At 48.5% G+C, this 15239-nt stretch overlaps 1 protein-coding gene across 3 annotated transcripts in view; it reads left to right on the top strand.

The window, feature by feature from the left end:
- mettl21e (methyltransferase like 21e) overlaps positions 1-15239 on the top strand; it is a 101631-nt gene that overhangs the window by 14239 nt on the left and 72153 nt on the right. Inside the window, exon 1 of one of the 3 annotated variants that reach the window (XM_072475945.1) lies at positions 11944-12063. The exons of 1 other annotated variant lie outside the window; for it this stretch is intronic. The gene's annotated coding sequence lies outside the window, so the exon portion shown is untranslated. Of the gene's footprint in view, positions 1-11943; positions 12064-15239 lie in introns of those variants that run through there. One more of the 3 variants, XM_072475947.1, reaches the window with a different exon arrangement.

Raw genomic sequence — 15239 nt, 5'->3', positions numbered from 1 at the left:
TGGCTGCCACTGTGGTGGAAGGTTTGAGTGTTTGAGGAAGGCAGAAGGATGTTTCATCCTGGAAGGTGACGAGCTTCTTGAGTGTTGTTGGAGCTGCACTCATCCAGGCAAGTGGAGAATATTCCATTACACTCAGGACGTGTGCCTTGTACATGGTGGTCAGGCTTTGGGAGTCAGGAGGTAGGATTCCTGGCCTTTAACCTGTCCTGGTAGCCACAGTATTAATGTGGTGAGTCAGTTCAGTTTCTGATCAATGGTAACCCCCAGGCTGTTGATTATGGGGCATTCAGCGATGGTAATGCCATTGAATTTCTAAGGGGCGATGGTTAGATCCTCTTATAGGAGATGGTCATTACCTGGCACTTGTGTGACACAAATGTAATTTGCCACTTGTCAGCCCAAGCCTGGATATTGTCCATATCTTGCTACATTTGGACATGGACTGCTTCATTATCTGAGGAGTCGTGAATTGTGCTGAATATTGTGCAGTCATCAGCAAACATCCCCACTTCTGACATTATGATAGAAGGGGGGTCATTGATGATGCAGCTGAAAATGGTTGGGCCTAGGACACTATCCTGAGAAATACCTGCAGTGATGTCCTGGAGCTGAGAAGATTGACCTCCAACCACCACAATCATCTTCCTTTGTGCCAGGTATGACTCCAACCAGTGGAGAGTTTTCCACCTGATTCCCATTGACTCCAGTTTAGCTAGGACTTCTTGATGCCATACTCCAGTGTGGGACTCCAGTTTCTCACCCTCAAACAGTATTTGAAATTCTAACATGCTCTGATCACTCTTCCCTAAAGGAGCCATAATTATGAGATCATTAAGTAATCCTTCCTCATTTCACCAGAATAGCCTGCTCTCTGGTTGGTTCCACAACACATTGCTCAAATAAATAATCTCTAATACATTCGAGGTTACCCAGTCTATACGCGTATTAAAATTGCCCATGATTATTGCCATACTTTTCTAAACAAAAAAACAGTATTTCCTAGTTTATACGGTACCCCACTGCAGAACTACTGTTTGGGGACCTATAAATTACTCCCACCAGGATTGCTTTCTCTTGCTATTTCTTATTTCGACCCAGACCGATTCTACATCTTGATCTCTGTGTTGATATCGTTTCTCATGACAGCACTGTTGTCTGATGTCTTCCTTTACTAACAAAGCTACACCACCTCCTTTTCCATCCAGCCTATCCTTACAAAATACAGAGTCCCCTTGGATATTAAACTCCCAGTCCTGGTCGCCTTGTTATCATGTGTCAGTAACCGCCACAAAATCATACCCCATTGTCTCTATTCGCGCTGTTAACTTGTTAATTGTATTCCAAATGATTTGTGCATTCTGACACAAAGCCTTTAAGTTTGCCCTATTATAAATTTCCTTACTCCTGTATGATTCCGTGGTGCACTATGACGTTCACACATTCTGTCCCTTCCTTTTATTTTCGGATAACAAACAGCCTCATCACTAACCTGCACTCCTGTCTCCTCCTTTAACTTTGTTTTTCTAATTTTCCATGCCACTGAACCCCCACTCCCGACTATTTCGTTTAAAGCCCTAGTCACAGCCCCAGTTATGCGATTCGCCAGAACTCTGGTCCCAGCATGATTCAGGTGAAGACCGTCCCATCAGAACAGCTCCCTCCTTCCCCAGTACTGATGCCAATGTCCCACGAATTCAAACCCATTTCTCCCACAACAAAATCTTTGAGCCACGCATTTACCTCTTTAATCTTATTGACCGTGTGCCAATTAGCTCACAGCTCAGGTAGTATTTTGGAGATAATTACCTTTTTGGTTCTGCTTTTTAATTTAGCCCCTAACTGCTCATATTCCCTCAGCAGAACCTCTGTCTTTGTTTGACAAGAATTCTTGTCAAATTCCTTCTGATTCTTTTTGCCATTTACCTTAAAACTGTGTCCTCTAGGTAATGACCATCCTGCCAATGGAAAGTTTCTCCATATTTCCTTCATGAAAATCCTTCAGGATTAAATCCCACTAATCTTCAAGCATCCCAGTTTCTCCATTCTCTCCATATAGCCCCTTATTCCTGGTACTATTCAGTAAATTTCTTTGCACCCTCTCCAAAGCGTCAATTTCTTGCCCAGAATTGGGCACAGTATTTCAGGTGAGGCCTTTCCTGTGATTCATAAAGATTTAGTGTGACTTTTTTTTTAGAGAATATTTTATTGAGGAATTTATCATTTTAACATTTTAACATTCTAAGCAACAGGGCGGTCCAGCACACGCAAAAAAACCACAATAACATACCCAACTTCTCCCCAAACTAACTCCTAGCTACCCATATATTAGATTCCCTGCCCTTATTCTTCACGTCCATGCCCCCCCCCCCACCCCCCCCACCCCCCACCCCCCGCTCCTGCTGACTGTCAGTTTTCCTTAAAGAAGTCGATGAACGGCTGCCAGCTCCGAGTGAACCCCTGTAATGAACCCCTTCAGGTGAACTTAATCTTTTCCAGCCTGAGAAACTCTGCCATGTCACTGACCCACACCCCGACTTTGGAGGCTCCGAGTCCCTCCATCCTAGCAAAAGCCGTCTCCGGCCCACCAGGGAGGCAAAGGCCAAAACATCGGTCTCTCTTCCCCCCTGGGCTCCCGGATCTTCCGACACTCCAAATATTGCCACCTCTGGACTCCGAGTCCCCCTCCCTTCCAGGACCTCTGACATGACATCTGATAATCCCTGCCAAAATCCCCTCAGCTTCGGACACGCCCAAAACATATGTACATGATTCGCCGGACTTCCCCCGCACTGCCCACACCTGTCCTCCACCTCCTCAAAAAACCTACTCATCCGGACCACAGTCATATGAGCCCTGTGGACCACCTTGAACTGGATAAGGCTGAGCTTGGCACATGATGAGGATGCATTGGCTCTCCTCAGGGCCTTCTCCCATTGCCCGACTTCCAACTCCCCTCCCAACTCTTCCTCCCACTTCCTCTTCACCTCCCCGATTGGGACCCCTTCCCACTCCATCAGTTCCTTATATATTTCCAAGATCCTCCCCTCCCCAATCCCTGTTCTAGACATCACCTTATCCTGTAGTCCCCTCAGAGGGAGGCGAGGGAAGCTTGGAACTTGCCTCCGGACAAAATCCCGTGCCCGCAGGTACCGGAATCCGTTCCCATCCGGTAACTCTTATGCTGCAATTGTATAGGGTGTTGGTGAGGCCGCATCTGGAGTATTGTGTTCAGTTTTGGTCTCCTTACCTGAGAAAGGACATATTGGCACTGGAGGGAGTGCAGAGGAGATTCACTAGGTTGATCCCAGAGTTGAGGGGATTAGGTTATGACGAGAGGTTGAGTAGACTGGGACTGTACTCATTGGAGTTTAGAAGGATGCGGGGGGATCTTATTGAGACATATAAAATTATGAAGGGAATAGATACGATAGATGCGGGCAGGTTGTTTCCACTGGTCGGGGAAAGCAGAACTAGGGGGCATAGCCTCAAAATAAGGGGAGGTAGATTTAGGATGGAGTGTAGGAGGAACTTCTTCACCCAAAGGGTTGAGAATCTCTGGAATTCCTTGCCCAGTGAAGCAGTTGAGGCTCCTTCTTTAAACGTTTTTAAGAAAAAGATAGATGCCTTTCTAAAGAATAAAGGGATTCGGGGATATGGTGTACGGGCCGGAGAGTGGAGCTGAGTCCACAAAGATCAGCCATGATCTCATTAAATGGCGGAGCAGGCTCGAGGGGCCAGATGGCCTACTCCTGTTCCTAGTTCTTATGTTCTTATGTTAGCTCAAACTCCTCCTCTAGCTCCTCCAGGCTCGAGAAACCCTCCTCAATGAAGAGATCCCCAAATCAGCCAATCCCTGCATGCTGTCACCTCATAAAGCCTCCGTTCAGCCCCCCCGGAGCAAACCTGTGGTTATCACAGATCGCTGACCATGCCAATGCCCCCTCAAGTCTCATGTGTTGCCTCCATTGCCCCCCACACTCTCTGGGCTGCCACTACCACTGGACTTGTGGAGTACCGAGCCGGCGAGAACGGCAGAGGTGCCGCTAACAAAGCCTTCAGACTCATGCCCTTTCAAGATGCCGCCTCCACTCGCTCCCACACCAACCCCTCCCCCACTACCCATTTCCTAATCATCGAAATATTGGCCACCCAGTAATAGTTAAAGTTTGGAAGGGCCAAGCCCCCCTCACCGCGCCCCCGCTCAAGAAGGACCTTCTTCACCCTTGGGGCTTTCCCGGCCCATATAAAACCCGAGATCATCACGTTCATCTTCCTAAAAAATGCCTTGGGATGAAGATTGGGAAACACTGAAACACGAACAGCTATCTCGGGAGGACTGTCATTTCCACAGTCTGTACCCTCCCCGCCAATGACAGCGGGAGCACGTCCCACCTGCGGAAGTCCCCTTTCATTTGCTCAATCACCCTGCCCAAATTTAGTTTATGAAGCTGACCCCAGTCCCTTGCCACTTGAATCCCCAGGTACCTAAAACTCCCTCCCACCACTTTGAACGGCATCTCCCTCAGTCTCCTCTCCTGCCCTCTTGCCTGGTTCGCAAAAACCTCACTCTTGCCCATATTCAGTTTGTAACCTGAGAACCGGCCAAATTCCTCCAGTAATCCCATAATTCCTTCGATTCCCCCCAACGGGTCTGTTATATAAAGGAGTAAATCATCCGCATAGAGTGAGACCCTATGTTCCACACCCCCTCTCACTATACCTCGCCAAATGTTCGATGCCCTCAGCGCCATTGCCAAAGGCTCTATGGCCAGGGCAAACCGTAGTGGGGAGAGTGGACACCCCTGCCTTGTCCCCCTGCACAGACTAAAATACTCTGATCGAACCCGGTTGGTCCTTACATTCGCCACCAGTGCCCGACTTAGCAACCGGACCCAATCAACAAATACCTGCCCGAACCCAAACCTTCCCAGGACATCCCACAAGTACTTCCACTCCACCCGATCAAAGGCCTTTTCTGCATCCATGGCCACCACCACCTCGACCTCGCGCCCCCCCCCCCTCCTCTTCAGGCATCATTATTACATTTAGGAGCTGCCTAATGTTGGACGTCAGGTGTTGTCCCTTAACAAATCCTGTCTGGTCCTCCCCTATTCCCCCGGAACACAGTCCTCTGTGCGTGTGGCCAAGATCTTTGCCAGCAATTTCGCATCCACATTTAACAGGGAGATTGGCCTATACGACCCTCAACTGTCCGGATCCTTATCCCTCTTCAAAATAAGGAAAAGGGGGGCACTCCTAGCTCCTTGGACTCATTAAAAACCTTTACCAGAAGCGGCCCCAACAGCCCAGAAAACGTTTTATAAAACTCAACCGGGTATCCGCCTGGTCCCAGGGCTTTACCCAATTGCATCGCCCCCTAATCCATCTATAACCTCCCCCAGCCCAATTGGGGCTCCCAAACCCTCCATCAACTCCTTATCTATCCTCAGAAACTCCAGCCCCGCCAGAAATTGCTTCATACCCTCCTCCCCGGCTGGGGATTCCGATTTATACAATCCACTATAAAATTCCCGAAACACATCATTCACCCCCGCCAGATCCAAAACCACCTTCCCCCCTGTATCTCTTACTTTCCCAATCTCTCTCGCCGCCTCTTGTTTCCTCAGATGCGCCAGCATCCTGCTGGCTTTTTCCCCATATTCATACACCGCCCTCTTTACCCTCCTCAGCTGTCCCTCCGCCTTACCTGTGGACAGGTGCCCAAATTCCAGCTGCAGTCTCTGACGTTTCTTCAGAAGCCGTCATCCGGAGACTCCGCATAACTCCTGTCCACCTGTAAAATTTCGCCTACCAGCCCGTCCTACTCCACCCGCTTAGCTTTCTCCTTAACGGCCCAAATTGAGATGAGCTCCCCCCTAATAATTGCCTTCAGTACCTTCCACACCACCCCAGCCGAAACCTCACCGGTGTCATTGATCTTTATATGTCTCCGAATGGCCTCCCTCACTCACTCGCACACCTCCTCCTCCGTTAACACCCCGAATCCAACCTCCACTGCGGGCACTTTGTTAAGTTGCAGGTCTTTCCTTTGTTAACTTGCAGGTCTACCCAGTGTGGGGCGTGGTCTGACATCACAATTGCTGTATGTTTAGGATCTACTACCTCAGCCAGCAGCGATTTGTCCAACACAAAGAAGTCTATCCGGGAATACACCTTGTGCACATGGGAGTAGAATGAAAACTCCTTAATCTTTGGCCTCCCAAATCACCACGGACCAACCCCCCCATGCGCTCCATAAACCCCCGCAGCTCCTTTGCATAGCTAATACCTTCCCAGACCTGGCACTCGACCGATCCAGCCTTGGATCCAGGACCGTGCTGAAATCTCCCCCATAATCAATTGATGTGACTCCAGGTCCTGGATCTGCCCCAGCACCCGTCCAACAAACTCAAAGTCATCCCAGTTTGGGGCAGATATATTTACCAGTACCACGGCCATTCCCTCCAATTTCCCACTAACCATAACTTATCTACCCCCCGGGTCCGCTTCTATATTCCCTGAAGTGTTGGGTACTCTGATACACAGACAAACCAACACGGTTGCGAATGGTACAACGCCGTTTTATTTCAATGAACTATTAACATATTAAACTCTGGTATTCAGCACATGGTGAACCTCTGAGTGGCTGGCAATGAGGTCTGTGCCCTGAGCCCTCTCCTGCTCGAGTGTCTAGGAAGTGTCATGTTCCCTGCTTTGTACTGTGTATGCTCTTCTCCGTGATTGGCTATCGTGTTTTGTGTGTTGATTGGTCCGCTGATCTGTCCATCATTATGTGTGTATGTATGTGCTGTGATGTTCACCTGAATATCATGGCATCCCCCCTTTTTTACAGGATTATGTGCCTACGTGTTTATAAATAGAGATGTGTACTGAGTGTAGCTAAATGTGTGTGTGTGTGCAATATTTACAGCATGTACATGGGGCTTAACTACATACAAGGGGCGATGTCGGGTGCGACATAACAACGAGGTTGTACCATAAACAAAGAACGGGGAAATGTTGAACGATAAAACGAATTCCTGTAACGATAATAACATAAACATATTAACAAAGTGGTTGCATGAGTTCAATGTATAAACAGTCTCATAAGTCCAGAAGTCCAGTCTAGTAGGTGGGCGACGAATTTGGGTTGACCGTCAGGGTGGCACACCATTCATCACCCGGATTGATCGTGTTAACTCGGTTTCCATCAATGAACGCAACACGAAAGGCGTCTTGGTCATCTGTGTCACCGGTCTGGATGTCGACTGGGCAAGATTCGTAATGGGGAGGCTGAATGGTCCGCACTTCCCAGCGAGGTTGTCGGAATTGTGGAAGATTGGCAGGTTGAGCTGCTCGACAGTAAGCAGCGTAGTGGCCCACCTTGCCACAGCGTAGGCATTGTCGGGTTCTTGCGGGACATTGCCGCTTTAAGTGTGCAGCTCCACAGTTGCCGCACGTCGTGACGTCATGACGTTCATTGCGCCACTGCGCATGCGCAGTTCGGTCTTGCGTCGGGCGCGCCTGCTCATCACGTCCCTCAGTGTTGCCGTAGGTTTTGGCGCGCACAAGCGCGGGAGGCCCCGAAAAGCGCGCAAAATGGCCGACGTCGTCCGGGCCGCGGGCCGGGAGGAGCCCGATCGCCTGGACCCGCTCGGCGTCGTGGGGCACCTGGCTCGCCGATCCGGCCGTGTAGGACCCCCGCCGCGCCGATTCGGTCGCCTGAAATTGTGCATAGCGGCTAGTCGCGTTTTCGTGCAGGACACAGGCTTCGATTGCGGAGGCTAAGGTGAGGCCTTTTATTTTTAAAAGCTGCTGGCGTATTGTGCCCGAGGCGACCCCAAAAACGATCTGGTCCCGAAACATGGAGTCCGAGGTGGTGTCGTAGCCGCAGGACTGCGCGAGGGTGCGGAGATGGGTAAGGAATGACTGAAAGAGCTCATCCTTACCTTGCAGGTGCTGCTGGAAGACATATCTCTCGAAGCTTTCGTTGACCTCGATGTTGAAGTGTTCGTCGAGCTTGAGAAGGACCGTCTTGTATTTGGATTTGTCTTCGCCTTCCGCGAACACCAGGGAGTTGTAGACATGGATGGCGTGCTGCCCTGCGGTGGTGAGGAGGATGGCAATCTTTCTGGTGTCGGAGGCGCTCTCTCTTTCATTGGCTTCCAGAAAGAGCTGGAAGCGCTGCTTGAACCACTTCCAATTTACGCCAAGGTTCCCAGCGACTTGCAGCGGCTGCGGTGTGTTGACGGTGTCCATGGCGCAGGATGGCAGATTTGTGGGTAGGTGTCAAATCACTCCTGGTATCATGAAGTGTTGGGTACTCTGATACACAGACGAACCAACACGGTTGCGAATGGTACAACGCAGTTTTATTTCAATGAACTATTAACATATTAAACTCTGGTGTTCAGCACATGGTGAATCTCTGAGTGGCTGGCAATGAGGTCTGTGCCCTGAGCCCTCTCCTGCCCGAGTGCCCAGGAAGTGTCGTGTTCCCTGCTTTGTACTGTGTATGCTCTTGTCCGTGATTGGCTGTCGTGTTTTGTGTGTTGATTGGTCCGCTGATCTGTCCATCATTATGTGTGTATGTATGTGCTGTGATGTTCACCTGAATATCATGACATTCCCCACCTCGAATGCCACCTGCTTATTGACCAGGATTGCCACCCCTCTCGCTTTAAAGTCTAATCCCAAATGGAACACCTGTCCAACACATCCCTGCCTCAACCTAACCTGATCCCCCACCGTCAAGTGTGACTCCTGCAACATGGCCACGTCCGCCTTCAGTTGCCTCAAGTTGCTTCGAACACACGGGTCCTTTTGACTGGCCCATTCAGTCCCCGAAAGTTCCACGTGACCAGCCTGGTCGGGGGGGGCACCCCAGCACCCCACCCCCCTCCCCTGCCGATCAACCATAACCACTCCTAGGCCAGCCTGTGGCCCATGCCCCGCACCTCTCCTGGCCCGTCCTCGGGCAACTACCATCATCAACCCTCCTCCTTCTCCACCTTGAAAGTCCCCTCCGTCAGCAGTGTAATCCCCCCCCTCACTTAACCCCCCCACTCCCCCTCCCATCTCTCTCCCCCCCCCCCCCCCCACCTCCCACATTGGTCTTCAGCTCACCCCCCACTTTGCTTGACTTATTTTTTTTTTTAACACTGAGGGAAAATGTCACCATCCAGATCTGCCCCGGGGCAGAAATTGCTGTGGGCTACCTGAGTGGATCACATGACATTCACCATTGAAATTATTGAGAAACATTGCACAGTTTGCGCTAGTAGTGGCCTGCAAGGGCAGCACGGTGGCGCAGTGGGTTAGCCCTGCTGCCTCACAGCGCCGAGGTCCCAGGTTCGATCCCGGCTCTGGGTCACTGTGACCGTGTGGAGTTTGCACATTCTCCCCGTGTTTGCGTGGGTTTCGCCCCCACAACCCAAAGATGTGCAGGGTAGGTGGATTGCCCCTTAATTGGAAAAAATGAATTGGGTATTCTAAATTAAAAAAAAAAAAGTAGTGACCTGCAGGACCTTCTGCCACCAGGGGATTGTCGTAGCTTGCATAGCAACATTTCAAATTGGTGTTAAGCAAAAAAATGTTTCCATGTGCCTCTATTAATTAAACCAACTCCATGTGCTTTTATAAACAACCTTCTCAACTTGTTCTGGCACTTTCAAAGATTTGTTCCTGTTTAGATTCTGAACCCCTTTAAATGTGAACAATTAAATTTATATTGCCTCATTGGAACATGATTGGTTGGTATTTCTTTTCACTATTGATTTAAAGAAAACACATTCTTCAGAATGCACATTTCCAAACCTCAGTAATGAAATGCAAGATGGTCATTTCTAGAATTTAAATCATAGAATCACTACAGCATTCGGCCCATTGAGTCTGCACCAACCCTGCACCCTACCTCGGTCCACGCCCGCACCCTATCCCCATAACTCAGTACCCCACATAACTATATTGGAAACTAAGGGGCAATTTAGCATGTCCAATTCACCTAGCCTGCACATCTTTGGAATGTGGGAGGAAACTAGAGCACCCAGAGGAAACCTACACATACACGGGGAGAACGTGCAAACTCCACACAGTCAGTCACCCGAGGTTGGAACCGAACCCGGGTCCCTGGCGCTGTGAGGCAGAAGTGCTAACCACTGTGCCACCGTGCCGCTCTGTTCCCAGGGAGCCGTCATAGTTTGCAGAGCAACATTTCAAAGTGGCGCAATGCGAAAAAATGTTTTCCACATGTGTTGGAGTGGATTTTATCATTTGCAACGTACGCCGGGATACTTGACTATGGACGAACTATGCTGGACGCTGCTAATGTTCTTGCTTCTATGTTATTACCAGTGTCTTCTGCTGAGGCAGTAAAGCTTTGTGCAAAACAAGTGACTCACAACCAGGTGCATCCGAGAAACAAAGAGGCGTTGGCAACCTTTGCCCAATGTCTGTATTTTTAGCCATTTATAACTGACAAAGGGGCCCCAAATTAAGGAACCAGCAAGGAATGAGGAAGGACATGTTTCGACGTGGCTGGACTATTGACCCTATGATTTTACGTAACCGTTATCTATGTAATGAATTGATTGGGTAAGGCAAACTGCCAATTGAAATGAAATGAAATGAAATTAGAGGCTATAGGAGCTAACTTGTAGCCATTTATGGCATAGAAGGTGCATGTAATGAATTGTGACGCGAATAGAGTTGATTGGTTATATGTAAATGCGAATGCAAACTAATTCAGCTTTCCTTCTGTATATTAACCCAGTGCGACCTCAGCTCAGGCGAGAAAGGGTGCTTCACAGACCGCGGGGTCAAAGTCCATTTCTCTCAGAGATCTGAAAATTAATAAATTGCTTCTTTACTCACTCATAGGTCTACCCGTGAATATTTTCTTTTTTTTTTAAATAATTTTTATTAAAGGTTTTCATAAAATATCAATAACAAAATGAGAAAGAAAAAAGAACCCAACAGGGTTAAGTACAAAACACAATCTAAAAAAGCAACCCCCCAAACCCCTCCCCTCTGTGCATAAATAATAAATTAACATTAACACCCCGACTTAACACAACAGGTGTATACACCCCCTCAGACCCTCCAGTGTAAATAACATAAACAAAAATAAAGTAACCCCCCCGAGCTGCTGCTGCCATTGACCAATGTCTAGCGTTCTGCCAGAAAGTCTAAGAACGGTTGTCACCGCCTAAAGAGCCCTTGTACCGACCCTCTCAAGGCGAATTTCACCCTCTCCAATTTAATGAACCCTGCCATATCGCTGATCCAGGATTCCACGCTTGGGGGCCTCGCATCTTTCCACTGAAGGAGAATCCTTCGCCGGGCTACCAGGGACGCAAAGGCCAGAATTCCAGCCTCTTTCGCCTCCTGCACTCCCGGCTCCTCGGCCACCCCAAATATTGCGAGCTCCCAGCCTGGTCTGACCCTGGATCCTACCACTCTCGACACCGTCCTCGCTTCACCCTTCCAAAATTCCTCCAGCGCTGGGCATGCCCAGAACATATGGGTGTGGTTTGCTGGGCTCACTGAGCACCTAACACACCTGTCCTCACCCCCAAAGAACCGGCTCATCCTTGTCCCGGTCATGTGTGCCCTGTGCAGCACCTTAAACTGTATGAGGCTGAGCCTCGCGTACCCATGAATATTTTCACCTACAACATGCCTCAATAAATTAAACCAAATCCATATGACTTTTTGAAGGATAAAATATGGTCAAATATTTTGGAGCAGAAGCTTTGATTGACGTATCAAATACCTTGATTTGAGTTCTCTTGTTCAGCACAGGGATGGTTATCACAAATGAAATCTCACCGTTTCTTGGTGCTTCGAACTCCGTATTTAGCGTAGATATTACATGACATGAGATTATGTGACCTTGTTAACTTGCAGCTGTTGCAATTTGTTTTCTGCCTCGCTGAAGTTGTTGGCAAATATTGGAGCACTGAATTAAGGTCGCAGTCTTATAGGATTGTTGAGTAATGTTAGGGAAAAGCTGGAAGGAATCTCTTTAGGGACTCTGCTGTGGAGAAAGAGCTCATGGTTTAGGTATGGCAGTAGCAAATGTCGATGTTAATAGCAAATGTGTGTCTGATTGCTATGTATAGACTGAGAGTCATATCTTGAAAGTTCCACAGAAATGATTTATTATCTAAACTTTTAATTAGAAGTTTATATGAAAATTATGAACAAAATGTAAATCTGTCATTTCAATATCTGTAATTAATTCTGGAAATAGAATTACTTAGAGCAAAGTTTGCTAATAAAGAACATGCTAAACCGAAGGCCTGTTATTCATTTTAGGCCAGTGAAGCCTGTCCTAAATACAGGGGACTGCAACAAAACTGAAAACATTTGCCGAGATGTTTTCATTCCTCCATATCCAGTGGAAACCAGCAGGATTTAAAATGCAATGGGTCAATTTCCCTTTGGGAAAGTTGTGAAAAGTTTGGAAAAAGTGCAGAAATAATTTACGACAATTGTTCCAGGAATGAAGGGCTTCAGTTACATGGACAGATTGAAGCAGCTCGAACTGTTCTCTTTAAAGACGAGGAAATTGAGAGGAGATTTGATGAGAGGTGTTCAGGGTCACGAGGAGTCCGGACAGGGTAGATAGGAAGCAACTGTTTCCATTGGTGGAAGGGTCACAAAACAGAGGATGCCAACTAATTTAAAGCCATTGGCAAAAGAAGCAAAGGTGATGTGAGGAAAAGCTTTATCACACAGCGAGTCGTTAAGATCTGGAATGAACTGCTTGAGAGTGTGGTGGAGGCAGATTTAATTGTGAAAGAAGATTGGATCTCTGAAGAGAAAATCATTTTAGGGATACAGAGAAAAAGTGGGGGAATGGGACTAAGTGAGTGACTCTTTCAGAGAGCTGGCACAGAGACAATGGGCCAAATGGCCTCCTCTGTGCTTCTATCCCATTGTATTAGGTTCTCTTGAGGCTGTGTCATGACCCCATGAATTACGTGTTTAATCCATGCTTTGTGGATTTTCTAGACGGCCCTTAATTATAAAGTAAATGTGGCACAAATAGAATTGTGAATGAGTGAGTGAGTGAGAGAGATCTGGAATTCACTGCCTGAGAGTGTGGTGAAAGCTGACACAGTCGTAGCTTTTAAAAGAGAATTGTGTAATTATCTGAAAGGAATTGCATGGCTGCAGAACTAGGTAAGTTGCTCTTACAGAGTGCTGGCACAGATGCAACTGGCCAAATGGCCTCTTTCTGTGCTGTAACCATTCAATGCCTCTATGAAAGAAAAGCAGAGGAGCGCTCCTCTGGGCCAGAGAAGAGAAACCTGTGTCTCTGTTACCCCAAGGCTCCCGTCCTTCGCATCAATGACTTGTTGGCAAAATCCCCTTCTCGTCACAACTTACCACTAAGAGCTGGAGAGCGCCAGCTCTTCAACTGCACCTCTGTGACTTTTTCCAGCCAGTTCTCCTGTTACCCCAATAATAATTTTCCAAAGTTCCCCCGATTGTGAGACAATTCCTTTAGGTTGGAAAATTGCTATTTAATAAAGGTCATAGTTGAACCAGGGAACTAGACTTATTAGCCTAACATCTGTTGTTGAAAATTACTAGAACCCGGGGACTTACGGTGGCGGCTATGAAGGAGTGAGTCGCACATTCGGTGGCTCTCACTCCGGCTGGTTTTTTGGACCTGGTTTCCCGACTTTTCGGAACTTTTGAGCGCTGGAAAATACGACCATAAAGTTGCTGATTGAAGTGTGCGGAGCTGTATGGAAACAAAGAAGAGCAGAAAGCAGCGAAAGCAGGAAAGGAAGGGGCAGAGGCAAAGTGGTGTGGGAGCTGACCCGGGACCAAAGATGGCTGACCGGACCGCGGACCAGACGATCCAAGCAGCGCTGGACAATATGCTGCAGGTCATAAATGGAAGTTTTGAAGACATGGAGCGGGATAACTTAGAACCGCTGCAGAAAGCGGTGGAGCAAGTGAACCAAAGGCTAGAGTCCCAGGACAAGAAGGTCAAGGAACTGGAGCAAGCGGTTGAGGAACAGGCGGACACACAAACGATCGCTGCAATAGAGATAGATGGGTTGAAGGAGAGACAGAGAAGGCTGCTTAACAGAACTGAAGACCTGGAAAATAGAGCCCGCAGACAAAATTTGAGAATTATTGGCCTCCCAGAGGGGGCCGATGGAGCGGACGCCACAACGTTTGTGGCAGACGTGTTGCAGCAGCTGATGGGGGCTAACTCCTTTCCACGACCGCTGGAGCTGGACGGGAGACACAGGGTGCCGGTGAGGCAGCCGCGATCGGGGCCCCCCCCCTGACCAGTGGTGGTCAGGTTCCACAGGTTCACAGACAAGGAGCGGGTCCTTCAGTGGGCAAAGAGTATGGAGAGCTGTCCATGGAACAACAATGTCCTGCGCATTTACCAAGACCTAAGTCAGGAGGTGGCCAGGCGGCGAGCAGCCTTTAAAAGAATTAAAGAGATTTTGTTCAAAAAGCACGTGAAGTTTGGTCTGCTTTTCCCAGTGCGGTTTTGGGTAACGCGCCAGAGCCAGCATTACTACTTTGTGGACCCCAATGAGGCGATGGAGTTCGCAAAGGATCAGGGACTGGTGCCGACTGAGGGCCCATGGACCAAAGTCAGAGTCTGAGTATTATGGTCTGTGGGACTTTTAAGTTTTCGTGGGCTGACTTTATATTTTTTGTTGCTTCACAGGTACTTTGTAGTTGCTTTTTTCCGTTTTTGCTGCCTATGGGTACAATGGGCGAGGGGGGGGGGGGGGTGCTCCCTCTCTCTTTTGGGTTGTCTTTTTGCTTTTCTTTGTGTTTTTCTCATTTTGGAGCTTCCAACTAACAGAAATTTGGCCGGGAAGCAATGGGGGTTAAAGGCATTGGATGTAGGGGGGTGACGCGGGTACTGTGTTGCTGTGTGTTTTTATTATTAATGCGCAGAAAGGGGTGATCGGTCTGACTCATCTGTTTACACAACTGGAACAGCATTACAGCTGGAGCAGTCTCCGGTCTTTGTTTGATTGTCCTTGTATTTTGTTTGAACTTCCTTCCTGCAGGGAGACTGCTCGAGCAGGACACTTCAGGGGGATGTGTGTGGATGGGTGGGGGGGATGAGCTCAGGGGAACAATGGGAGCGAGACAAGTGGGCGCCGGAAGGATGAGTCACCGGGCTAGCGGGAAGCTAGTGAAGGGAGTTAGGAGGGGGATGCATGCAGCCAGTACATGGCAGGGGT

Source organism: Scyliorhinus torazame, chromosome 15, assembly GCF_047496885.1.
Source record: "Scyliorhinus torazame isolate Kashiwa2021f chromosome 15, sScyTor2.1, whole genome shotgun sequence".
Lineage (NCBI taxonomy): Eukaryota > Metazoa > Chordata > Chondrichthyes > Carcharhiniformes > Scyliorhinidae > Scyliorhinus > Scyliorhinus torazame.
This window is presented reverse-complemented; position numbering and strand designations above follow the sequence as displayed.